The following is a 24,518-nucleotide window of genomic DNA, read 5'->3' as shown; positions in this document are numbered from 1 at the left end:
TATTAGGGGACTGAGGTGGCGCCTGGGTGGCTCAGTCGTTAAGCGTCTGCCTTCGGCTCAGGTCGTGATCCCAGGGTCCTGGGATCGAGCCCCGCATCGGGCTTCCTGCTCTGCAGGAGGCCTGCTTCTCCCTCTCCCACTTCCCCTGCTTGTGTTCTCTCTCTCGTTGTGTATCTCGCTCTGTCAAATAAATAAAATCTTTAAAAAAAAAAAAAATATTAGGGGACTGATGTGTTACAGACTAAAAACTATGGCAGAATACATCCTAAAGAAATTCTCCTAATTCATTGCTGGCCATCATCAAAGACAATACTGTGTAACCAGAAGAGCACTGAACTAAGGTTAAAAAAAAAAAAGAAATAGAAAAGAGGATGACAAAAACAAGCAAGGAATGGCTCAAGCAGATCTGAAATGGTCCCCTTGGCCTTCTTTTCTCACTCCATTTATATGTCCCTTTGCCCTTCTACTCCCCATACAGAAATCTTCCCACCAGGCACCAAGTCCTCCTCCTTCCTCAAAGAAAAGAAAAACCTAGGCTAAGAGTCTTGTTGGGGGTCTCAGCCAGACAATTCTACATTAAAATCCTTGAGAGTTCAAAAGGAACCACCACTCAGTGTGCGTTCTAAAGAATGATAAACCTTGATGTTTGCCTTTTCCTTTTTACAAAGAAAGCTGGTTGGCTGGTAAAATCTGAAGGCAATTTCAAAGGGAATCTGTCAGGAGTCCTCTATTCTCCTCTCACAAGATTTTAGGTGCAAACCTCAAAGCAGCAGAGTGTATCACAGGCCTATGGAAAAGAGCACAAATCATGAGCATCCGACTCAAGGGATGGTCACAGAGCAATGTGGTGGATCAAAGCATGGAACAACACCAGTGCCTGAAGGCCTCATAGCGTCCTCTCCCACAGGCAACCACCATCTTCCTCCACGATCCACCTATCCTCTGGCAGGCTGCAGATGGGCAGGGCACTCAGTCCCATGGAGCTGACTACGGGCTGGTCTGCAGATTGCGTCTGCTCCTAGGTCTGACCTTCCAGAAGTTGCAACAGAGACTCTGAGGTGTTTCCTAGGGAGCTTCCTCTTTGGTGGGCCCTGAATTCCAGTTTTTGTCTCCCCAACAATGTGAGACTACCAAAATCCCTACTCTTCTATTCAGTTACTTTTCGCTCGTTACCCTCTTGACCAGCACAGTTTAGCAGCGAATGCCTCAAGAGGAAAACCAGGGCTAATCTCAGGCTCACCTCTCTGTGTCTTCTTTGTCTCTGGGATGTTGGCCCTCCTGTTCTGACTGCCTTTGTAGTCCTTCAACTCGGATCTCTAACTCTTCAGTCCCAAGAGATTGCCTAAAGTTCTGCAGGCTTCTAGAACTGCCTCTCAGACCTCTCAGTTTTTGTTTAGGCCCTGGTAAGGAAAGCAGGTCTGACATGATGAGGTGCGAGGTGCTCTGCTAAGTCAAAGACGCTAATCACAAAGGACCGCTTATCAAATGATTTCACTTATATGAAATCTGCAGAATGGCACAAGAATAGAGACAGGAAGCAGAATAGAGATGGGAAATTAAGACAAGAGGTGTGGAGTTTCTTCTGAGGGTTATGAAAATATTCTAGAACTGACTGTGGTGATTGTTGCAGAACTCTATAAAATACACTAAAGCTCTTTAAATGAGTGACTTGTATGGTATATGAATGATACCTCAATAAAGCCATTTTTTAAAAAAGAAAAAAATGGACATTTAAGTCAATGCAGAACATCTAGGAAGCAGTTTGGCAATAAACATCAAGAACTTTTACATGTGTGTATATGTATAGTATTTATACATTTATATACTTATTTTTAACTTATTTATATTTATATATGTATATGTGTATATATATATAAATATATATATATTTTATAGCTTGAGAAAGTTCCAGACTCAAGAGGAATTGAGGAATGCTCAGGGCCTAGTAACTGAGAGAGAAAAGTCTCAAACAGGATGAGCCTGTAAAAGACTTCAAGTTAAAGAATTAAAGTTCCCAAAGTTCATGAACTGGTTTTATCAGAATCACCTAGGAAGCTAGGCAAAAAGACAAATTCCAGAGCCTTACCCATGAGAATTTTTTTTTTTTTTTTTTTAAGTAAGCTCTACACTCAATATGGGGCTTGAACTCACGGCCCCGAGATCAAGGGTCGAATGCTCTACAGACTGAGCCAGCCAGGAACCGCCCCCCCTGAGAATTCTGATTCAATCAATTGCAGAGGCAGAGGGGAAGAGCAGGCATTTTGTTTTTAAGTGTCCCCAGGCAGTGCTCCCCTCCGCAGCACAGGTATTAAAATTGGAACGATACAGAGAAGATGGGCATGCCCCGCACAAGGATGACAGGCAACTTCATGAAGCGTTCCTTATTTTTAAAAAAATAATAAATAAGTATCCCCATGATTCTGATGTCAGCCAGATCTGGCTAACTCTAGGACAACAAGGGAAGAAAAATCTTTTATCATGGCAATAACACTTTTTGGAAAATCATTCTAGAAGTAATATGAGACTGATTATAATGAGGCCAACACCTGCCTTTAATAAGCAAGGATCAGTGCTCTGAAGTCCAACTGGGACTTAGTGATATTAATAGACATTTATACACAAACTTTCAGTATTCAAAATCATCACCTTAAAAAAAAAAAAAAAGACTTTATTACTAAACAAAAACTTAGGAATAATCCTGACACCTTTGCTCAAAATACACAACTTACCAACCTCCCTAATATGTTTGTGGTATTTATGTCAGAATTCTGAAAAGGCTGAGGTGATTGTTAATTTAGGTGGTCTTCCTTGCCAACCACATCACTCTCATGAGTATTTGATTCTCCAGCTTCCCTCTCCACACGCTAACAAGCAAATCTGTTCCATCCACTTATGAGGAATATTTGAAATAAAGTTTGTATGTAAATATGGATTTATGAGGAACATTTGAAGACTGAAAGATTGCTACAAATGACTCATCAAGTAACACTGAGCGCCCCTGTGTTTCAACTCTGGATAATGGATTTACATAGCTGTAAGCACATTATCCTAGCTCCCTTTTTGAACGGTGGCCTTGTTTCACAAGACAACTAGCAGGGGCATAAATACTAGCTGTGGCCCCTGGCACACCTGGACACAGAAAGCTATTTGGCCCAAATATCTCAAGCTCTTTTGTTGAATTAGCAATTGCAGTAACTAAGTAGGAGACTGGCAGGTGGGTGTTCTGGAGCCCTTAAAAGCCCTTCTTACAGATGGTTCTGGGTGGTAACTATGACTCAACAATCACAATTCCAAGTTGTTAGGACAAAATACTGGGTAATGTAAAGAGGCATACTCTTAAGTAGTAAGCTGTTTCTTTAAATTCAAGTGCTTTAATGTTTTAAGTGAAAAAAAAAATACTAAAATTGGTTACAGGATGGGGCGCCTGGGTGGCTCAGTCGGTTAAGCGTCTGCCTTCGGCTCAGGTCGTGATCCCAGGGTCCTGGGATCAAGCCCCGCATTGGGCTCCCTGCTCTGCGGGAAGCCTGCTTCTCCCTCTCCCACTCCCCCTGCTTGTGTTCCCTGTCTTGCTGTGTCTCTCTCTGTCAAATAAATAAATGAAATCTTTAAAAAAAAAAAATTGGTTACAGGAAAGTATTGTAGAACCCAACTTTTCCTTATTTAACACTACGTGTTTAATACAAGAGAAAACAGTGTAACTACCTGTTCACGATACCTCAACTCCTGAAACATTACACAGCCTTTTGTTCAAATAGGCTGAGCCACTGCGCTGACCCAAGACTAAGAAGCAAATTGATACTAGTTTGAAGTAATTCCTTTTATATCCAATTTACTTCCTCCGAGAACAGGTTAATGAGGGTCTCACCTGCTGCTCATTTTCAAGTTCTCATTCCTCCACCTCAAGTCCCCTGTTTGCAAATTTAAATATAAAACACAGAATGGTCAAAGACAAGTGTTTGATTAACAAGATGGTGAGCCCAGACAGATGACATAATGAGGCAGTTATTGCCTTCATAAAAATTCTATCTTACTGGCATATAATTAAGACTTAAAATCTAAATTCAACCTTCAAATTTCATCTTCCTCCATCCTAATAAAACTAACTATAGGAGGCCAGATCCACTGGTCTAGTATTCAGAATCGTCTTCTACAAGCCAGGACATTTCTTAAAGTACAGAGCAGTGTAAAAATATTGAATGTGAAGGCAAATAAAAAGTTCTTTATCTTAACAACTGAAATAACATCACCTGTCTTAGCTAACTCACAGGCTCACTGTTTAGAGCGGGATGTTTGTTATAATAGAGTATAATAGCATAGAGTGTATTACAAATGTTAATAACTATTTAAATTATGATCACCACAGGCTAAGCATTAGATCAGGAGGGTATCTTATCCAGAAAAGTCTTACTTCCAATTTTAATACATTTTCATTATTAAACAATTGATTTGAGAATAAATATCTCTTAACTATAAGCAAGGGGTCTCTCAACTAACTTATTACACTAGAAAATATGTATATTTCAAATTAAAATGGATAGAATTTTAAAACTCTGTGATTAGCATTTTCTTCCATAAAGAGAGACAAAATAGTGGCATCAAGCTCCTGTTTACAAGTCTCAGCCACATCTACTCTGCAAACACTTAGCTAAAACATTTCATTCAGATGCAGACTATAACATGTTGGATTCATTCGCAAATCCAGTGAAGTGGTTAAGGGAGACCACAAAATTAGAATCCCCTAGTGGGTGCAGTTTTTTATTTTAAAAACTCAGCATAATCATAGTCCATCTTAATGAAAATGTATACTGTGGAAATCCAATATTACTTAAGTAAACACCAGTGGAATAGTGATAATTAGAGCTATTGCCATTTACTCAGCACCTATCACATGCCAGGCATTGTGAGATGGCCTTTAAATACTCAATTTCAATCTTCACAACAACCAAAAATTTGTACTTGTCCAAGGTCATAACGCTCATAAGTGGGATTTGAACCCAGATCCCTTTTACTACAGAGCTTGATCATTTCCCTCTCTGCTGCACAGCTTTCTCCTAGGCAAAACTCCCAAAACTCAAGCGAGGCTTGGATCTGCTCCTGTTGCTTTGGCCTCCCACCAGATGATGCAATCACTAGGCTCGGCTTGATCCCAAAGGAACTGGGGAGGTTATAATTTACCAAACCCCCAAAGAGATTTAAATGGGCAAATCAGTCTATAGCCAGATTAGTTGAGGTAACTACAAAGCTAGAGTGAAGAGTACCCATTATAAAAATCAAATAATAATTTTTAAAAACACAATAATATTTATTAAATGCTTGTCTGTGCTCAGCATTGTTTTAGGAACTGAAGAACAGACTGGATGAAAGATTTGTATTAAAATTTTCAGCAGAGGGGCGCCTGGGTGGCTCAGTCGTTAAGCATCTGCCTTCGGCTCGGCTCGTGATCCCAGGGTCCTGGGATCGAGCCCCGCATCAGGCTCCCTGCTCAGCAGGAAGCCTGCTACTCCCTCTGCTTGCATTCCCTCTCCCGCTGTCTCTCTCTGTCAAAAAATAAATCTTAAAAAAAAAAAAAGTTTAAAAAAAATTTTTTTTCAGCAGAGAGGGAAAATGTAAATAACATTAATTCACTGTTATACCGAGACAAAAGCTACCTGTGTGTACAGAACAGAACATAGCAGCCCTAAAATATTAACTGAGTCAACTCATATCAGGAAAATTAATTACTCCAAATATCTTTTCTGCTTATCTCATGTATATGCATTTCTCTAGCAGGGGAATTGCTGGGCTTCAGAGTCAGCATATCTTTGACTTTCTAGATAATTCCAAACTGGTTTCCAAAGTAGTCATACCAAGTTATATTTCTATCAGCCAGGTATGAATGTTCCTATTGCTCAACAGCATCAGGATTCGGTATTGCCAACTGTAATTTAGGTATGCAGTAATATGGCACTATGGTTGTAATTTGCATTTCCTTGATTAACAAGGTTGAACACCTTATTATGCGTTCATTAGACATTTGGATATCTCCTTTTCTGAAGTGCCTGTTCAAGACTTCCACCCATTATTCTATTAGTGCAGGTAACATCTTATTTAAGATAAGATTCTATATCCAAGGGACACCTGGGTGGCTCAGTCGTTAAGCATCTGCCTTCGGCTCAGGTCATGGTCCCAGGGTCCTGGGATCGAGCCCCGCATCCGGCTCCCTGCTCAGCGGGAGGCCTGCTTCTCCCTCTCCCACTCCTCCTGCTTCTGTTCCTTCTCTTACTGTGTCTCTCTCTGTCAAATAAATAAATAAAATCTTTAAAAAAAAAAAAAGATTCGGGTGCCTGGGTGGCTCAGTTGGTTAAGCAACTGCCTTCGGCTCAGGTCATGATCCTGGAGTCCCTGGATCGAGTCCCGCATCGGGCTCCCTGCTCGGCGGGGAGTCTGCTTCTCCCTCTGACCCTCCCCCCTCTCATGTGCTTGCTCTCTCTCATTCTGTCTCTCTCAAATAAATAAATTAAAAAAATAAAAATAAAAAATAAAAAAGATTCTATATCCAAGACCTATACTGAGGTCATGAATATATTCTCCTATATTAACTTCTAAAAGCTTTATTGTTTTGTCTTTCATTTGCCATGCCTCCTGGGTCATAAATTAAGTGTCTGAACATGTGTGAATCTATTTCTGTACTCCTCACAGTGTTCTACTGATCAATTAGTCTATCCTGGTGCCAATACCACACTGTCTTAATTATGACAGCTCTTCTTGATCTCCAGTAGAGATGTTTTTCCAATTTATTTTTTCCTTTTCAAGAGTCTCTTGCCTTTTCTTGGGCATTAACAAAACGTTTAGTATCAGCTTGTCTATTTTTTCAAATTTGCTGGGATTACATTAAATCTTAAGTCTGTTTCCAAAGAATTAACACCTTGCAATATAAATCTTCCGATCCTTGAACCAGTGTATCTTCTTCATTTATTTAGGTTTCACTTAAAGTCACTCAATAAAGTCATAGAATTTTTTCTGTAAAGGTCTTTTATACATATTTTGTTAGATTTAAAATATATCTCCAATAGTTTTTTTCAAAGATTTTATTTTTAAGCAATCTCTACACCCAGTGTGGTACTTGAACCCACAACCCCAAGATCAAGTCACATGCTCTACCAATTGAACCAGCCAGGTGTCCCATATCTCCTATAAATGGTGAAAAACCATGGATCTGAAAAAAAGATATGACTGTTTCTAAATTTTATTTTTTAATTTTTTTTAAAGATTTTTTTAATTTTTTTTTTTTTTTGTAGATTTTATTTATTTGAGAGAGACAGAGATAATGAGATAGAGAGCACAAGTGGGGAGGAGAGGGAGAAGCAGGCTCCCCACAGAGCAGGGAGCCCGATGCGGGACTCGATCCCAGGACCCTGGGATCATGACCTGAGCCGAAGGCAGACGCTCAACCGACTGAGCCACCCAGGCGCCCAAAGATTTTTTTAATTTATTTGACAGAGAGAGACAGCAAGAGAGGGAACACAAGTAGGGGGAGTGGGAGAGGGAGAAGCAGGCTCCCTGCCGAGCAGGGAGCCCGATGCAGAGCTCGATCTCAGGACCCTGGGATCATGACCTGAGCCGAAGGCAGACGCCCAACGACTGAGCCAGCCACCCAGGCGCCCCTAAATTTTTTTATTTTTAAGTAATCTCTACACCCAACGTGGGGCTCAAACCCACAACTCTGAGATCAAGAGTTACATGCTCCATCGACTGAGCCAACCAGGTGCCCCAAAAAGATATGATATTTTTTAATGATGTATAGAAAGATATCATTTTTTAGATATTATTTATTTATTTATTTATTTGAGAGAGAGCGAGCACAAGCAGGGGGAGAAGCAGAGAGAGAGGGAGAGAGAATCTCAAGCACATTCCTCACTGAGCACAGAGCCCAACACAGAGCTCAATCTCACGACCCTGGGATCATGACCTGAGCCAAAACCAAGAGTCAGAAGCTTAACTGACTGAGCCACCAAGGCACCCCAAAAGATACTGTTTTTTTGATGAGACACCTAGACTTTGGGATAACTCATATAGAATTCATATATAAATATGAATATAAACATTCTTAAAAAAATATTTTTTTTAAGATTTTTTTTTTTTTTTTTTTTAAGATTTTATTTATTTATTTGAGAGAGAGAGAATGAGAGACAGAGAGCATGAGAGGGAGGAGGGTCAGAGGGAGAAGCAGACTCCCTGCCGAGCAGGGAGCCTGATGTGGGACTCGATCCCAGGACTCCAGGATCATGACCTGAGCCGAAGGCAGTCGCTTAACCAACTGAGCCACCCAGGCGCCCTTTTTTAAGATTTTATTTATTTATTTGCCAGAGAGAGACACAGCGAAAGGGGAACACAAGCAGGGGGAGTGGGAGAGGGAGAAGCAGGCTTTCCACTGAGCAGGGGGCCTGATGTGGGGCTCGATCCCAGGACTGTGGGATCATGACCCAAGCCGAAGGCAGATGCTTAAGAACTGAGCCACCCAGGCACCCCAAAATTTTTTAATGGAACAAAATTCATCAGAGTACAATTTCTGCTGCATAATTTAGTTTAGTTTTGGGTATTTTTTTAAGTACTCTTTACCCTCAACCTGGGGCTCAAACTCACAACCCCAAGATCAAGAGTCACATGCCCCACTGATTGAGTCAGCCAGGCTCTCCATAATTTAGGGGGAGGGAGGTTGCTGTTGTTTTTTAAGATTTTATTTATTTATTTATTTTAGAGAGAGAGAGAGTGTGAGCGGGGGGGGGGGGGGCAGAGGGGAAAGGAGAGGAAGAAAGAATCTGAAGCAGACTCGGTGCTGAGCACAGAGCCCAAAGTGGGGCTAGATCCCACCACCAGGAGATCATGACCTGAGATGAAACCATAAGTCAGACCCTCAAGCGACTGAGCCACCCAGGTACCCCCCCAATTTAGTTTTAATTCTAGAATTAACATTTTATAGTTATGTCGTATCTTACTTCAACAGGTTTAACGTACTTGAGAAAACTTATATGTTACATAAACAAGTATCCTAAACACCAATTGGTTGTAGGTCCTTATATTTATCAATGTATGAAGTACTTAATTAAAATCCAGAATAGGGCGCCTGGGTGGCTCAGTTGGTTAAGCGACTGCCTTCAGCTCAGGTCATGATCCTGGAGTCCCGGGATCGAGTCCCGCATCGGCTCCCTGCTCAGCATGGAATCTGCTTCTCCCTCTGACCCTCCCCCCTCTCATGCTCTCTCTATCTCATTCTCTCTCTCAAATAAATAAATAAAATCTTTAAAATAAATAAATAAATAAAATCCAGAATAATTTCATTCATCAACTTCAAGAGAAGATGGATAAATGAGTAAAGAGACTGAAATCTAATTAATATACACACCGTTGCCTGAGATTGAGAACCCACACACCTTGCTCCTAGCCTTAGCTCCCACCGCTCCCACATCATTCACTAAATTGTCTCCTTATTCTCATCTGTAAACTAGTTACAATACTGTTCTGTCAGTGTCACACATTAAGGATGAAATGTAAACAGATGCCTTAGAAAACACACGAAAAAGTTTAGTCAAACGCAAAGCAACAATTAGCCACAGGTGTTAGAGCTATTCCGCCATCAGAAGGACATGATAATAAGGTTGCCTATAATCACAGTTTGTAGTAAGACCGAAAACAGACTGGCCTCAAGATTTTCAAGCAAGAAGAGATTTGCACACAAAAAATAAAAATTTTGGGGCGCCTGGGTGGCTCAGTCGTTAAGCGTCTGCCTTCGGCTCAGGTCATGATCCCAGAGTCCTGGGATCGAGTCCCACATCGGGCTCCCTGCTCGGCGGGAAGCCTGCTTCTCCTTCTCCCACTCCCCTGCTTCTGTTCCTTCTCTCACTGTGTCTCTCTCTGTCAAATAAATAAATAAATTCTTTAAAAAAAAAAAAAAAAAAAAAAAAAAATTTTTGAAGTAAAAGGGAGAAAATCTAGGAAATCACCTCGAATATCTTAAAATTAATTACCTTCACTCCTTTATTCCTCCAAACATCTTAGAATCCAGTAAGGAAATGGCATTCTTGTACTGCATTCTATATGAGGAGGCTAAAATCTATCCATCACTTCTCGGAATTTATAACATATTTAGGAAACAAGAAATAAGCATAAATAATTGCTACATGATACAAATTAAGTACTCAATAAATGCTATTATTACAAAACAGTACAAAAATCCTGTAGGACATTCAGAGACAAAAGGGATCACTTTTTTTTTTTTTTTTTAAGATTTTATTTACTTATTTGACAGAGAGAGACACAGTGAGAGAGGGAACACATGCAGGGGGAGTAGGAGAGGGAGAAGCAGGCTTCCTGCGGAGCAAGGAGCCCGATGCGGGACTCGATCCCAGGACCCTGGGATCATGACCTGAGCTGAAGGCAGACACTTAACTACTGAGCCACCCAGGAGCCCCAAGGGATCACTTTCAAGTAAGATGGTCAACAGGAACTCAATGAAGAATGTGTGTAGGGGTTGGCAAACTACAGCCCAAGGGTGCCTCAACACCTGTTTTTGGATATAGCCTGTGAGCTAAGAATGGTTTTTACATTTTAAAATACTTGAAAAAGGGCTCTTGGGTGGCTCAGTCTGTTAAGCGTCTGCCTCCAGCTCAGGTCATGATCCCAGGGTCCTGGGATGAAGTCCCACATTGGGCTCCCTGCTTGGCGGGGAGTCTGCTTTTCCCTCTACCCCTCCCCCCTGCTTCTGCGTGTGCTCTCTCTCAAATAAATAAAATATTTTTAAAAATAATAAAATAAAATAGTTGAAAAGACTCCAAAAAAAGAGTATTTCATAACACATGAAAGTTATAGTACATCACACTTTGGGGTCCATAAATAAAGTTTAATTGGAACACAGCCATGCTTCACATGACAGGGGTGAAGGAGCAGTTGTAACAGGGACCATATGGCCCACAAAACCACAAATATTTACTCCCTGGTTCTTTACCGAAAAAAAGTTTACCAACCAACTGCTCAAGAAAGATGGGTGGGATTTTGGTGGACAGAACTAGAGGAGGAGGTGGGGGTTGGGGGGATGACACAAACATTCCATTTGAGAAATGAAGGTGTGAAAACATGAAGGAAAACTCCAGAAAACTTCAGGGACAGTGGGAAGACTGGTTTGGCTGAAGCAGAGGGTCCAAAATCGGTAGTCACTGAGCCACTGATCACTATGTGCTTTGTTACTGAGCCATTTATATTATTGCAGTGCCTGATAACAAGCATTCTCACACCAAGACTATGAGATTGGTACTATTATTATCCCCATTAATAATTAAGAACTAGTTAAATGATGGGTGCCTGGGTGGCGCAGTCCATTGAGCAACTGACTCTTGGTTTCGGCTGAGGTTGTGATCTCAGGGTGGTGAGATCGAGCCACCCATGGGGCTCTGCGCTCAGCCCTCAGCACTCAGCACAGCACAGAATCTTCTTGAGACTCTCCCTTTCCCTCTGCCCCTCCACACCAGGCTCTCTGTCTCTCTCGCTGTCTCTCTCTAAAATATAAATAAATCTTAAAAAAACTAGTTATATGATTTAATAAAGAAACTACTCTGTCAAATAAATAAATAAAATCTTTAAAAAGGGGGCGGGGGTGCCTGGGTGACTCAGTTAAGTGTCTGCCTTTGGCTCATGTCATGACCCCAAGGTCTTGGGATCAAGTCCTATGTTGGGCTCCTTGCTCAGCGGGGAGTCTACTTCTCCCTCTCCCTCTGCCTGCCTCTCCCCCTGCTTGTGTGCTCTCTTCCTCTGTCAAATAAATTAATAAAATCTTAAAAAAAAAAAAGAAAGAAAGAAAGAAAGAAAGAAAGAAAGAAAGAAAGAAAGAAAGAAAGAAAGAAAGAAAGAAAGAAAAAGAAAGAAAGAAACTAAGCTTACAGATTTTATGTAGTGGGCCCAAGATGAGTCAATTGAATCTAGTCTATGAATCTAGGTTTCTTTGCCTGCAGAGCCCATGCTGTTCAATGCTACAACATACCAAACCTCCATACAGGGTAGAAGGAAATATTTGTTTTCAAATACAGGCATAAAAAGAACATGATTTTATCTGTAAGCTATGACTCTTTTGTGTTTTTTTAAAAGGAGAGTTGTCCCATGAGCTGGTCCAAAGTGTTCCACACTTGGAATTAAACTATCGTGGCCCTCTTCCTAAATCATAGGAGGAAAAAAAAATGTGAGCTTGATTTTCTCAATTTCAACTTTCTCCCAGAAGTATTTCTTAAATCTTTGAAAAAATGACACATTATAAAAATCAATGAGTAAGTAGCAGACCAAGTTTGGTAAAATTCAGCTGATTATGCTTAGCTTGACTTTTTTTTAATGGATTATGTGCTCAATAGATTTTCATTTTATTATTTTAAGTTCAAATGATTAATTGAGTTTATTAATTCAGTAACAGTTAACTCAATTACCTATAAGTGGTTTTAAGGTTTTCTTCAAAAGAATAATGCTTCTGTGAGAGCTATCATAAGCATTAGGAAAAAAATCAGGCACACCTACATATTAGCAGTATCTATTAGATGAAACTATAGAAACCAAAAGATAATACATTGTATGAGGGCTTACTGCTACTTGGAAACACCCCACTCCCATTAAACTAAGTCTAAGGCCGCGCAGTTCAACAGAAATACCATGCAAGCCACACAGGCAAGCCACATATGTAATTTTAAATCTTCTGTAGCCACATTTTTTTAAAAGTTGAAACAGGTGAAATTGCAATAATATAATTATTTAACCTAGTATATGTAACATATTATCATTTCAACATATAATCAATATTTTAAGAGCACCTGGCTGGCTCAGTGGGAAAAGCACGTGACTCTTGATCTCGGGGTCATGAGTACAAGCCCAACATTGGGTATAGAGATTACTTAAAAATAAATAAATAAACTTTATAATCAACATTTTATCAATTGAATTTTTTTTTCCCACTGAATCTCAAAATCTGGCATAAAAGTTTTTTACACTTACAGCACTAGGCAAATTTCAAGTGCTCCACAGCCACGTGTGGCCAGTGGCTACCATATTGGATTGCACAGATCTAAGGGATAGCTCTTCTAAAAATCACAATCGGAAAAAGGCCGTGGGTTACAACCAGCGAATCAGACCTAGAAAGTGAAAGACATGGGTCAAGAAAGGGAGATTGTAGCTCCAATATTCTAATGTTGAAATAAGAGTTCAACTAGGAAATGAATAACAAACAATAATGGACCATTTTAGCAGATAATGACCTTTCAGCAATCTACTTGGGGTTCTTAAAATATTGCAGTGTTGATCCTATAATGTTTGTTTTCTCTACATTGTAACTAGTCTTGCTATAATTGTTATTTGAGATTATCCATAATCTCCCCCCTCCCTCTCCATTTCCTCACCCCCACCACCCCCCACCCCCACCCCCGCCAAGGAATTTTCTAACTATTTCAAAGTTATCAAAAAACAAAACAAAACAAAACCTACTTCCAGGTGCTTTCCACAACCTGAACAAATTTAAAATCTACACAGGTAATTTGTAAACCACTGAAGGATCTGGGGAAGGGAATGGAAATAATGTTTCAGTACTAATAGTGAAGCATCCATGTCACAGAAGGAGGGGGAGGAAATAAACTGGAAAGGCACTAGTTCAGAATGTTCCACATGAATCTTGAAATATGGTTGTAGCCTTGAGAACAAAAAAGGACAGAGACCAGATTTAGCAGTGATTCAAGTAAATCAGGTAAACAGTATCATGCCAGAAGAGGGAGAAGAAGACTTCAAAGGAGACTGACCAAAATAATGAAGTCAGCAGCTCCCCCTTACCTTCCTTCCCCTACACAGTACTCCAGGAGAATCCCAGAGGGACCATTCTGCAAAGATTTGCTCCTAGCAAACATTTCCTTTTTCTTAACTCACTAGCTCTTTCTAGACACCAGACCAAATTCTCATTTGCTAATCTATTAAAGTACCTATGATAAATTTAAGCAGTAATAAATTCTGCTTATAAAAAACATACAAATTCCTGGAGGGGGTGTGTCTACACTCTGGGAAAAGAGGTGGGGCAGGGGAAGATTATTTTAGGTGGTAATAGGTCAAAGTACATCAGCATTCAATTTTAAAACAAACTCTGACTAAACAATTCAAACACTGCAATGACAACATGTTTAGTAGTTTATCACTTTTACCAACTGAAAGTATGTAGTTACAATGTGTTTACTAGTGCTTGAAATGTAAAATTAAGGAAACTATAATTATAGCTCAATATTTTTCAACTCTGATCAACTCTGCGTGTTACTCAGAAACCTATCCCATTAGGACATGTTTCTAAAAAGTAAAATGAATCAAATGTTATAATTCTTTCAGTTCAGAGGGTTTCATAATGCCCCCTTCAAGCAATGGGGAAAAGTACTACAGTGGCAAATCATCAGTGAAGTTATTAGAGTACCGATCTACATGAAAAACAAAACTAGAAACAAAAGCCAAATATGATGCCAAGTTTGTAAAAATGTTTCATACACACACCAAGATTTGACGCACACTAAAATATCAGCAAGGATTATCTGTGGTAATTTTACTTTAGGTAATTTTTATTTTAACCTGTTTCTATATTTTCTGTGTTTTCTACAATGATCATAAATTATTGTTAAAACTAGTAAGAAAAAATAAAATTAGACAAGTGGAAACTGAGGTTGTACCAATCAATTTAGTATTATATCAGATTGATAGGCTATCCCTTATACCACCATATTCTAAGCAAAAAGCATTCAGGGCCCTTGAAGACATGAACTTTGCCTTATCTATAATACATACTTGATTACATTCACATGTACAATATATGATGCGCAGATTAATACTTGTGCTGCACAACATTTGGAAACTAAAAATGGTTCATTTAGGAAAAGAGAAAGCAGGTAAGCACCCTTGCAAAACAAAGGAGAGCCAAGAGTGGATGGTCAAGGAATAAATCAGTAAGAGGAGTCACAAGGTTGGGAATAACCTCTTGGCCCAAAATTTTAAAATGTAGATCTACTACAAATTGTTTTCTTTCTTTATTTTTTTAAGATTTTATTTATTTACTTGTCAGAGAGAGCACAAGCAGGGGGCCCCGCAGAGGGAGAAGCAAGCTCCCCATTGAGCAAGGAGCCCAGTGCGGGACTCCCATCTATCCCAAGACCTGGGATCATAACCTGAGCCGAAGGCAAGACAGACGCTTAACCGACTGAGCCACCCAGGCGACCCTAAATTGTTCACTTTAAAACGGCCCCTTTTTTGTCCATTTCACCTCTACTCACTAAAAAAGTAAAGGTAGACTTCTAAATATACCAGATTGAATCAGCACTACTTTAAAACGCGGCTTTGCCCCCCAACAAAGGCAATTTTCTCAATTCTAGAGTAACATGTAACTATGATTCATCAGCGTGGAAACTATTGTGGTGCCGGGAATGGAATGGGTAGAAGAGTACCAAAAACAGTGTACCTTCCTGCCTTCAAAGAGCTTACTGCAATAGGGAGAGGGATAACAAAGTAACGGGTGGTGGAAAGAGGTCACAAAACAGTCACGAGTGATTTTGTTGGTTTTAAAATAATGAAAGTTAAGTACTGTTGAGGTTAAAAAAACTTTGTGGAACAAGATTTGAACAGACGATGGTGCAGAATTAGGCACATGGCTGAGCTGGGTGGGACTCATCGCACACTTAATCCTCGATGACAGCACCAAAACCAGCCCTCTCTGGGCTTAAGCGTACACAAACATTGATTGAAAATTGACTGAAATCCAACAAATCCGCCAAGCAAGGCGAAACACGCACGCACGCAAAATTCAACAGCGCTGCGTTCATTTTCCTTGGTAGAGTACCTAATACCTGGCTACTGACTAAAAAAGGCTTAACGAAAGCTGATGATCGGCTGGAATCTCTACACCATCAACCCGCTCCCAAAGGACCTCTGGCTCACGCCTTTGCACGCAACACCGAGCGCAGGTTGACCTCGGCCTCCGCCCTGCCCACCCCGGGACGCTGTTTACCAAGACTGACCCAAACGTGCTATCCGCACGCCCCTCCAAGCCGGGCCTCCCCGGGTCCCGGCGACGCCAACTTGTAAATATGGGACTGGGAGGGGGGGACCCGCAATCAATGGCAGGTGGGTGGCGCGGCCTCACGAGACAAAGCAGGGCGCCCCATCCGAGGGAGCCCTCCATCGCGCCGGCCGGCTGCCCGCCTGGCCCCGAGGCCCGGGCCGCGCCGCCACCCCCGCGCTGCCCCCCGGGTACCCGGCGGGCGGAGACCGCCCGCTGCACCCCGAGCGGCCGCCGCACCCCGAGCGCCGGCCCAACCGCTGCGGCAGGAGCGCGCAGGGCGCCCAACTGCCGTCCCGGCCCAACCAACGCGGGCAGGGGAGGAGAGGTGCGCGCGGCCGGCGGAGCGTGCGAGCCACTCGGGGGTCGCAGGGGGGAGGCTGCGCGCGGGGGAGGCAGGGGCCAAGAGGCGCCGAAGCCATCGCTGAACGCAGCGCCAGGAGGGGCTCCTTTAGGGGGTTTTGCCCCTTTCCCCTTGGAAGGTGCAGATGGTTTGACCCCCCACCCCGAGTGAGGTGCCTTGTCCCAGCCCCGGCTGGACTGTACCATCGGGCGGTGCCGCCGGGATTTCTCCCCCCCACCACCACCATCAGTTTCCCCCCCCACCCGGGTCCGCGGTCGGTTGGCCCCGGCCGGGCTCTGAGACGCGGAAAGAGCTTGGCGCCATTTTGGGTGGGACTAAGCAAAGACGAAACACCCTCCCAGTCGATGGGGTACTCTGGACGCTGGCTTATCCGGTTCCCTTAATCCTTTAGGTACTTACACGACGTTGGGTGAGGGGAGCTGGAAGATCAGCGGGTCCCCGATCCTCTCTCCCTAGGGGTGATGGAAATCAAACCCCCCCCGCCACCTCCAGGTGGTTCTTCCCGCCGCAGAGTGGGAGCAGCATAAAAGGCGGGGCCTTATTAGCATAATCTGCCTGGCAACCTGATCTCGACGTTATACGATTGGTTGAACTCTGTAAACCCCATGCCCTGCCTAGAGACGAGTAACGCTGGGGCGAACTGACAGGCCCAGATTTAAGACTCATGACGAAGATCCTGAGACGCTTATTCAGGCGGCAGAGAAAGCCAAAAGGAGATTCACACAATGGCCCAATGACTGAAGGCCTCTTTATTTCGTGCTCTGCTGTTCATTTAAAACCCAATCAAAGAGCGGGTCTCAGGCAGCGCTCGCCTGCGTTTGTACTCTAAGCCAATCAGAAAAGCCGACTCTTCGGATTCAGGGTCAAGCCGGCCCTAAGGGTCCCGTGGCCGCCGAGGTGGGGAAACGTCCAGCCTCGGTGGCCCAGGTAGAGGGGATGGAGTGCTCATTGGGGTGCGAGCCAGCGCCCCCCCCCCCCCGACATCCGAGAGGCCCGGTGTCCTGAGACGCCGAGCCAGGGGACGTGGCGGGACGAGCGCGCCGCCGGCTTACGGGCGTGCTCCGGCTTGGCGCGCTCAGTTTTGCACCTGAGGCCGACCTGCCTGCGGAGCTCAGCTGAACCGATGCTACGCGCGAACCCCGAACGCAGCGCGGGCCTCGGCCGGTCGGCATGCGCCTTCCTGGGCCTCGGGCTCCAGGCGTCTGGGTGTACGGCGCCCGCCGCGCGCTCATCCTGGGCTGACGGTGCCTCCCACCCCTGACCCCGCGACTGCGTGTGTGCTCAGTCCTTGCCAAACCCTGGAGCGCCTCACCGCATCTCTCCTTTTCCCTCTTCCCATTTTTTCAGAAACACGAAGTATTATTCAACACTGATTAACCAGTGACTCAATCACTCATTTCTTAACCTCAGGCTTCCACATCCTACCATCCCGTAAAATTGCCTTCCCAAAGGGCAGCCAAGTGCACAGAAAGGAACCCAAGCTTTGGAGCAAGACGCCCAGCCCTAGATAGCAACCCTTAATAGGAATGGCAACTAGATCTGGAAGAGACCTTGAACCTTTGGACATTCAGGGAGCAGTTTTCCCCTCCAAAACATCTACCTTGCTATATTGTTTTGAAGATTGAGATCTACATGTAAAAATACCTCCCAACCTGGAACTTAAACAAATGAAGTGTTACTGGTGATAAAACAGACAAAACTGCTAAACTAATTGGCTAACGAAGAAAAAGAGGAAGAAAGCACAACTAAGCAAAAGACTTGAGAATAGAATACATCCAAGGGTGGGGAGGGGAATATGTAAAATCCATTCAACAATGTCCTCCTCACTGTTTTATTTTAAAAAAACTGGAAACAAAGTGGAAAGAGTAGGAGAACATTGCGTTTTTAAAAACTTCAAGACAGTTGATTACCTCGTAAGCAACGTGATAACTAGACCATGTTTTGTTCCTCCACAGGGACGAGGCTGCACAGACTTAGAATGAGGTGGTCCATAAACACTTGTTGAATTTAACTGAGAAGGAAACGTATTTGGGGTGGCGCGGGCAGGTGCCCGCGCGGTGGAGGGCTCTCCCTCGGATGGGGTGCCCCTGCTTTGTCTCTTGAGGCCGTGCCACCCACCTGCCACCTGATGAGGCAGATGCAAGTAACTCTTCACTGGACACATGGAAGTCAGTTGCCTTAGGAAAGAGTATATTGGTTAAGAAAGTCATTCCAGTGTTCCCCTTTAGCCCCGTCAGTGGACGGACAGTGCCAGAGGCTGGACAGGTCTGCTCCTGTATCCTTTGGCCTCTAGAGAAAACTTTCCCCATTTTGAGATTTGACATATCACACTCTCTGATGGATTAAGATGGTCCCAAATGAGGTCTGCTGACCAGAAATGTCAAGGAACCCAAAGGGGGAAGTTGACATGAGGAGGGGGGCTATCTGGACTACAGAGCACAAGTTACCCTCATGGACTTTGAGAAATGGTCTGAAACTTTAGAGGGCACACATATTACAGTTGGACACCACCCCAAAAATTTTTTATTCAGAAGACCTTGAGTGAACCTCAGCAACCTGCATTTCATATATTTTTTTAAGATTGTTTTTTAAGTATTCTCTACACCCAATGTGGGGCTCAAACTCACAACCCCGAGATCAAGAGGTACACTCTCTAATGACTGAGTCAGCCAGGTGACCCTCATATAAATTTTTAATTTTAAATTTATACTCAGTAAAATTCACTCATTTTGGTATACTATTGAATTTATTTATTAATATTTAAATATTTATTGAATATGTACTGTATATAGTAGAGGCAACAGAAGAAATTAAGATAATTCCAGGTGATAAGTGCTATAAAGAAAATAAAGCAGGGGCACCTGGGTGGCTCAGTTGGTTAAGTGCCTGCCTTCCACTCAGGTCATGATCCCAGGGTTCTGGGATCGAGCCGCCATAGGACTCCCTGCTCAGCGGAGAATTTGCTTCTCCCTCTCCCACTACCCCTCCCCCTCCAACTCCCCCTTCCCCTGCTCTTGCGAGCTCTCTCTCAAACAAATTTTTTTTTTTTAAAGATTTTATTTATTTATTTGACAGAGAGAGACATAGCGAGAGAGAGAACACAAGCAGGAGGAGTAGGAGAGGGAGAAGCAGGCTTCCCGCAGAGCAGGGAGCCTGATGTGGGGCTCGATCCCAGGATTCTGGGATCATGACCTGAGCCGAAGGCAGACGTTTAACTGACTGAGCCAACCAGGCTCCCCTCAAATAAATAAAATCTTTAAAAAAAAAAAAAAAAGTAAAGCAGGAAAATGTAAAGTGTGGGAAATGCTGGCAACTTAGAGTGTCAAAGAAGTCTTTTTTTTTTTAAAGGTTTTATTTATTTATTTGAGAGAGAGACAAGTGACAAGAGAGAGCACAGACAAGGAGAAAAGGGAGAAGCAGGCTTCCTGCCGAGCAGGGAGCCAGACATGGGGCTCGAACCTAGGACCCCGGGATGATGACCTGAGCTGAGCTGAAGGCAGATGCTTAACTACTGAGCCACCCAGGCACCCCCAAAGAAGTCTTTTCTAGGATACTCACATTTGGGCTGAGACTTGAACATTGAAAAAAAAAAAAAAAGTCCAGCCATTAAAATTAACAACACGGGAAACAACAGATGTTGGTGAGGATGTGGAGAAAGGGGAACCCTCATGCACTGTTGGTGGGAATGCAAACTGGTGCAGCCACTGTGGAAAACAGTATAGAGGTTCCTCAAAAAGTTAAAAATAGAACTACCCTACCACCCAGCAATTGCACTACTAGGTATTTACCCAAACGATACAAAAATATTGATTCGAAGGGATACATGCACCCCTATGTTTATAGCAGCATTCTCAACAATAGACAAATCGTGGAAAGAGCCCAAATGTCCATCGACGGATGAAGGGATAAAGAAGATGTGGTACACGCACACACATACACACACACACACACGAATATTACTTGGCCATAAAAAAGAATGAAATCTTGCCATTTTTAGAGTGAAAGCTCCATAAAGGCAGGGATTTTTGTGTTGAAATTTTTTTTCACACTAAAAACAATAAGAAAGCTAGAGTTGCTAGAATATAAGGCAAGGAGTATAGTGATACAAGAAAACTTGAAGAGATACTAAGATCATACAACCAGATCATACAAGGTTTTGAATGCTATGGTATTAGAGTTGTTATTGTATTTTAAGTGCAATTTAAAGTAGTTGGACATTTTAAGCAGGGGTATAACTTTTTTTTTTTTAAGATAATTCTGGCTGCTCTAGGGTGCTTATCTTGTTCGGCGAGAGGGGGAGAAATAAGAGACAAGGAGGATAGTTAGGAGTCTGTTGCAATATACTCTAAGCAAGAAATTGGTGATCTTGACTAAAATAGGAGTAGTGTAAATGGGAGAAGTGTGTGGGTACCAGATATGCTTTGGAGGTAAAGCCACAGAGCTTGCAAATAGATAAGACAATGGAACAGAGTGGGGGTTTCTAGTGATGACAACAGAGTGATCAAGAATGACTTGAAAAATTGAGACTAAAAAAAAAAAAAAGAAGAAAGAACAATTGAGTCTTGAGTGACCAAGTGAATGTTGATGGCTCCACTGAAATTGGAAAGACTGGGAGAGAAATGGTAAGAAAATTAAGTGTTCCATTGTGGTCATGCTAAGTTTGAAGTATACATTTTAGAAATCCAATTGGACATACTATATTGGCGGTTGGAATTCAAGGAGAGATCAGGGCTATGATACAATTTCAGGATTCATCAGACTATAAATTGTATTTAAATACATAAGGTTGGGGCTCCTGGCTGGCTTAGTCGGTGGAACATGCGACTCTTGATCTCGGGGTTGTGAGTTCAAGCCCCATGTTGGGCATAGTGCTTATTAAAAAAAACTTAAATACATAAGGTTACATGAAGTCTAATTATTATTTTTTTTCTTTAAAGATTTTATTTATGTATTTGACAGAGAGAGACACAGCGAGAAAGGGAACATAAGCAGGGGGAGTGGGAGAGGGAGAAGCAGGCTTCCCGCCGAGCAGGGATCCTGATGTGGGGCTCGATCCCAGGATCCTGGGATCATGACCTGAGCCGAAGACAGACGCTTAACAACTGAGCCACCCAGGCGCCCCTACATGAAGTCTAATTAGATAAGGTCATCTAATAAGGCTTAGGTGGGGGAGAGAGTATATATGGAGAACACAAGAGGGTCCAGGATTAAGCGGTTGGGAGCTGCTGAATTTGGAGATGAAGGATAGGAGGAGAATCAACAAAAGAGATTGTTAAGGCCAATAAAACAGGAGGAGAACAGAAGAGGATGGTGTCTGAGAAGCCTCAAGAAAGAAGTGTTTCCAGAAGGGTGTAGTAGTCAGCTGCAGCTAATATTACCGAGAGGTAAAGAAAGATAAAGTCAGGGGCTCCTGGGTGGCTCAGTGAGTTGGGCATCTGCCTTCAGCTTGAGTCGTGATCCCAGGGTCCTGGGATGGAGCCCCACATTGTGCTCCCTGCCCAGCGGGGAGCCTGCTTCTCCCTCTGCCACTCCCCCTGCTAGTGCTTTTTCACTCTCTCTCTCTCAAATAAATAAAATCTTAAAAAAAAAAAAAAAGAGGAAGTCAGATAACCTGTGGATCTGGAAAGATGGAGTGGAAGTAGCTGATAACTTGTCAATAGCAGTTTCAGGGGAGGGTTAGGAAACATAACAGGAGTTGCCTGAAGAAAGAATGGGAGGTGAAAACTGACACCTGTTGCCAACAGTGTAGCAGATAAGATAGGCCAACAGAAACAGCTAAAATGCTGTATATGCCCTTTGTAAAAGGCCTTTCTTAAATGTATCACAGAGCTGGCAACAGAGTGAGGAGTTTACAAAGGTTAACAACAAAGTGAGTGAAAAGGGAAAGCTCATCATTACAGAGGAAAACAAATGAATAAAGAAAAAGGAATGCTGGAAAAAGAAAAACTGTCATTTGACAGCAACCAAAACAATTATTAGTTTCTCAAACAAGAATTGTAGGTGTATACTGAAACCAATAGATGAAAATTTGATGGCTTGATGTCAACACGGTCTTGAAATATCTCCACAAAAGATACTTATTAGTTACAAGGAAAAAGATAACTTTATAATGGAGAAATTTGGAGATACCATCATAGTGATCAAAGTTACTATCCTAAGGGGGCGCCAGCGTGGCTCAGTGGGTTAAGCATCTGCCTTTGTCTTAGGTCATGATCATAGGGTCCTGAGTTGGGCTCCCTGCTCAGTGGGGAGTCTGCTTCTCCCTCTGCCCCTCCCCCTGCTTGTGCTCACACGTCTGTGTGCTCTCTCTCTCTCAAATAAATAATTTTTTTTTTTAAAGCAAAGTTACTATCCTCAGGAATAGGACAATGGAGACCATGTGCTTCTCCCTGTGGCACTGAGAAGGTTACAGCTTCACTTCTGCAATATGGCTGCCAAAAAGTAATAACCCGGATCTGATTATAAGGAAACAATAGGCACACCCAAACTGAGTGACATTCTATAAGATAACTGGCCTGTACTCACCTTAGATATATTAATGTTATGGGACTTTATGGTTGGCTCAATCAGTAGAGCATGTGACTCTTGATCTCAAGGTTTTGAGTTCAAGTCCCACATTAGGCATGGAGCCTACTTAAAAAAAAAAAAAAATTGTTAATGTCATGAAAAACAAAGTCTGAGGAACCGTTCCAGACTAAAGAGACTAAAAAGACACAACAACTAAATGCCCCAGATTTGGATTCTGGACCAGGAAAAAACTTTTTTTTTACATGTGTAGAGAACAATTGGTCACATTGGAATAAACTGTAGATTAGATAATAATACCATATAAATGTAAATTTCTTGATTTTGAGTATTATATTGTGGATATATAAAAGTATTTTCTTACTTTTAGGAAACACACACCAAGTGAAGGGAACTGTGTAGGCAGTTTATTCTCAAACAGTTCAGAAAAAGAAAAAAAAATTCCATGTACATGTGACTAAAATATTAACATAGGGAGAACCTGCATGATAGGTGTATGGTAATTCTTGTACTATTTTTGCAACTTTTCTATAAGTGTGAAATAATAAAACAAGGTAATAGTCAATAAAAACAAAAATGCCAGTCATTTGGCTTCAGGTCTGCATCCTGAGGAAAGGGGATGACTGATATTGGAACTGGGTGGGCTTCTGAGAAAGAATCGAGGAGTTTGTGACCAGGCTAGAGTTGTTCAGAGCTTCACTCTTTTTTTTTCTTTTTTAAGATTTTATTTATTTATTTGACAGAAAGAGAGAGAGAGAGCACGAGCGAGGACAAGCAGGGCGAGGGCAGGCAGAGGGAGAGAGCAAAGCAGGCTCCCTGCAGAGCAGGGAACCTGATGCGGGGCTCCATCCCAGGACCCCAGGATCATGACCTGAGCCACTCAGGCACCCCGAGCTTCACTCTTGTCCAGAAAAAAATCTAACAGGGTTCAGGTGTGGATGACTATGAGTGTAACTGAATGTTTGAAATTAATTTTAAAAAAAATTTTTTTTTTAATTCAATTTAACATGGGCTCCTGGGTGGCTCAGTCTGTTGGGCGTCTGCCTTCAGCTCGGGACCTGATCTCAGGGTCCTGGGATTGAGCCCTGCATTGAGTTCCCCGCTGCACGGGGAGCCTGCTTCTCCCTCTCCCTCTGCCTGCCCCTCCCCCCACTCATTCTCTCTCTCTCTCTCTCTCTCTCTCTCTCTCTCTCAAATAAATAAATAAAATCTTTTTTAAAAAATTCAATTTAATGAACATATAGTATATTATTAGTTTCAGAGGTAGAATTTAGTGATTCATCAATTGCATGTAACTCCCGGTGCTCATTTCATCAAGTGCCCTCCTTAATGCCTATCACCCAGTTAACCCATGCCCCCACCCAAGTGTTTAAATTTATACGTGTTGGATAGTGTCCTCCAAAGTTCATATCTGGAACCTGTGACTGAGATCTTATTTGTAAATAGGGTCTTCACAGTTATAATTAGTTAAGATAATATCATACTCGATAGGTTGGGCCCTAACATAATGACAGGTGTCCTTAGAAGAAGAGAAAATAAAGACACATCACA

The 24,518-nt window shown here is 42.5% G+C and overlaps 1 protein-coding gene and 1 non-coding gene across 3 annotated transcripts in view; one reads left to right on the top strand and one right to left on the bottom strand.

Annotated features, from left to right (window-relative positions):
* The window catches only part of PRDM10 (PR/SET domain 10), a 98,432-nt gene extending 81,441 nt beyond the window's left edge, over window positions 1-16,991 (bottom strand). For both annotated transcript variants that reach the window (XM_036086299.2, XM_036086301.2), the window contains exon 1: window positions 16,842-16,991. The gene's annotated coding sequence lies outside the window, so the exon portion shown is untranslated. The remainder of the gene's footprint in view (window positions 1-16,841) is intronic.
* Window positions 2,285-2,389, top strand: LOC118531993 (U6 spliceosomal RNA). The gene has a single exon (XR_004915493.1). It is a non-coding gene; the product is annotated as a U6 spliceosomal RNA (small nuclear RNA).
* Window positions 16,992-24,518: the final 7,527 nt, after the last annotated feature.

Source organism: Halichoerus grypus, chromosome 11 (genome assembly GCF_964656455.1).
Source record: "Halichoerus grypus chromosome 11, mHalGry1.hap1.1, whole genome shotgun sequence".
NCBI lineage: Eukaryota > Metazoa > Chordata > Mammalia > Carnivora > Phocidae > Halichoerus > Halichoerus grypus.
Note: the sequence above shows the minus strand (reverse complement) of the source record. Positions and strands in the feature narration are given on the sequence as shown.